Here is a 3,206-nt window from a genome sequence, read left to right as displayed (position 1 = left end):
TCCCACACAAGCAGCCCTGTAGCACGGGAGCTGCACCACATGCAGGGCCCACAGGGCAGAGCCAGGGCCTTGTCCCCGGAGGGCAGACTGGGACATTCGAGGGAGAGGAGGTGTGGGTGTGACGAAGGAATCAAGAGAAGGGGGCATGGGAGGTTCCATCTCTGACAGACCTGCAGCCAAGTGGCATCGGTGATGCACAGGGCTCCAGCAGCAAGGCTGGCAATGCCTTGACTCCTTGCTGTAGGCTGGTGACCAAACAGGACATGGCCCTGTGCATGAGGAAGCTCTAGCTTTTGTGGCCTGGCTGGCCCAGCCTGCACAGGTGGGAGAGGTGCTGCCAGATGCTTGCCATGCGGGTCCTGTCTGTGCTCAGGGCTCCAGAGGTGACAGGTACAGAGGCTAACCACAGCCCGCCCGTCCCCAGCTGGAATACGGCAACACAGGAAGCAGAACCTCCTTCCGGCCAAATACAGCCCCTCTGCCTCCCAGCTGGCTGTGGACGTGGCACAGAGGGCGGATTTCCTCCCCACCATTGTGTCCCTGCAGGTACTGCAGCCCGAGGCCCTGAAAGCCTCTCAATGCTGTGACCTGCTGCCTTGTGACATGCTGGGGAAGAAAAGGACACAGCCAGTGGGGACTTACCTTTCTTCCTCCACTCTGCTCACACTCCCACACGCCACGCCGGATAACATCACCTGATCCAGTGGTGCTGGAGCTGCAGATGACGAACCTGATGAGGGTCCAGGAGGGGAGGAGATTTGGGGGAAATGTCTGCCTGGCTGTCCCTTCCCTCAGCTCCTCTGTCCCATCAAAGTCTTGGCTGACACAGGGCAACTTTCAAAATGCCTTCCGAGACCTACCCTGGTGGTTCCATTTTGCAGGCACGCCAGTGTCCCACGCAAGGGGAGCCGAGACCCCCTGCACACCTGCAGGGATGTGGCGGGGCAGAGCTGGGGCTTCCACCTGAGATCTGAGTACCTTCCTGGCAGAGTTCAGGGCCGAGGCCTGGGCCAGGGAGAGAACTGGGCATGGATCCTGGTGCCCTTGGGCCTGCCAGCTCCTACAAGTGCTGAACAATGTGACCTCAACACAAAGAAGCTGGGTACTTTTCACCACAGAAAAGGGCACAGAGGGAACAAGACCCGCCGGGAGGGCAGAGACCCGCAGCCCTGACCTGACAGGCTCTGCTGCTGCCATGGAGGCCTTTGGGAGGAGGAGAGCAGTACAGGAGGGAGCTCCCAGGGCAGGGCCTTCTCCAGGCTGGAACCCCTGCCTGGTGGCCCGCACTGGAATCCCAGGGCTGAGGTCAGGGTCGGGGAGGGAACAGGACACACATTCTCTGCAACCCCGGGCGGAAGTGCTGAGATGCCCACCTCGGCCTCCTCTGCCAGGTGGGTACAGGGAAGTGGACACCCGCCTCTGCTCAGGGAATCACTACGCAAATGGCTGCAGACGATGCGTTTGGGCCTGTCAAGCCCTTTCGACAGGTGCATGCACTTTCTGCACATCAGGATTTGGGGACTTATTGAGCCGTGAGCTTGAGACTGGCTGCAGCCTCTGCTTCTCTGGCTTCACATTCGCCCTGGCTCAGATGTTCCTCCCAAAGTGACAGCCTGGCAGGTGCCAGGGACCCAGAGATGAACCCAATGCTGACAAACAAGAGCACAACCTTGTGCGGGTGTGGGTGCCGCAAGGATGATGAACCAAGGAAGTGACTGCGACAGGCCAGGATGAGCACAGACGGGGGGTGTGGCAGCAGGCTTCCTGGAGGCAGCATCCAGGAGGAAGGGGGCAAGGCACCTCATCAGAGGGAACACAGTGGGCCAAGCCACAGGGCCCTGCCTGGAGTCGGGGAAGCAAAATGGAGACCAGGTGGCAGCCAGTGGGCAGCAGGGATCTGAGTCCTGCAGGCCTGGCAGGTGGCCATGCCTGGAGGCTGCAGGCTGTCTCTGGGATCTGAGGACACTCGTTGCAGTTGCTCCACTGCTGCTGCTCAGAGGCTCTGCTTTTCAGGCCCGTACATGCCAAGCCTGGAAACCACGCCCTCGGGAGGCCCTAGGCTGCTGCCTGGCTGGAGGCCTGTCTTCCCTGGCCAGGTGAGGAAACCCACCCCGGCTCCAGGTTCTTTCTGCAGAGGAACAGGGAGCGCCTTGCGGCAAACACCCCAGGGTGACCCTGGGCCATTGGCTGCCCCCTAGAGGGGTCTGGATGATGGACAATGGCACCTGGAGCCCACACAGGAGGACTGAGAGCCTTGGGCCCCAGGAGAAGGCCAGAGGACTATGCAGAGAACTTGGCATCACGGTGGGTCACAGGAGGGTCTGTCCTGGCCCTGTGCTGGAGCCTGCTCTCCCAGGCGGGTGGGAGGGGATGTGTTCCCTGGCCAGATGACCCATCACTAAGCCAATGGACAGAGTGGGAAGGAGGCTGGCACCTTTCTTTTGTCACCTGGCCCAGGAGGGCAGGCACCTGTGATGGTAGGGAGGCCTGCAGGCGGCCAGTGTCCTGGCACAGGGACAGGAGAGTGGCTGCCCAGCTCAGGTGGTGCTCCTGGGGCCCCAGCCCCTCCTGCTTCCTGAGAAGCCCTGGACCCCAGAGGCCTAGCCCCCAGGCCACACCTACTCTGGAAGTGCCCGGGCGTCTTCCGCCACAGGGCCTGCATGGTCACCTCAGAGTCCGCCCACTCCAGGAGCATCCTTCGGCAGTACAAGTGGGTGCTGTGGCACAGGGTGTTGAAGGCTCTCTGCAAGGGGATGAGAGACAGAGCCACACATGAGCTGAAGGCACCCTGGCACCTGCCATCCTCCCTGCCTGTGACACGCAGCACCAGGCTCCAGCAGAGCCAGGGCTACAGGCCACCTGCTAATGAGTGGTTCCATTGCCACAGAGGCTGCACGTGCCCTGCAGTCAACAGGCCACTGCCAAGGCCATGCCTGGCGCCTGGCTGGTGCTCCTTTCCCACGTTCCATCCTCTCTGTGAAGGGAAACCCCATTAGCAGGGAGGGATGCAGAGAAGATAGGGACCTGGGAGGGCCCCTGAGGGGCAAGGAGAGGAAATTTTTAGAGACTCCCACAACAGGCCTCTCTAGGCACGTGAGAAGTAGAGGAGTGGGAACTGGTTTCCCAGGGTAGAAGGACAGTGTGACCACAGGAGGCAGAGAAGCTGGGCCTCCCAGGGTCTTGTCTCCTTCCAAGTTGTGGCTGAG

Source organism: Sciurus carolinensis, unplaced genomic scaffold, assembly GCF_902686445.1.
Source record: "Sciurus carolinensis unplaced genomic scaffold, mSciCar1.2, whole genome shotgun sequence".
NCBI classification, from domain to species: domain Eukaryota; kingdom Metazoa; phylum Chordata; class Mammalia; order Rodentia; family Sciuridae; genus Sciurus; species Sciurus carolinensis.
The sequence above is the reverse complement of the archived record's forward strand: the minus strand, read 5'-3'. Positions refer to the sequence as shown.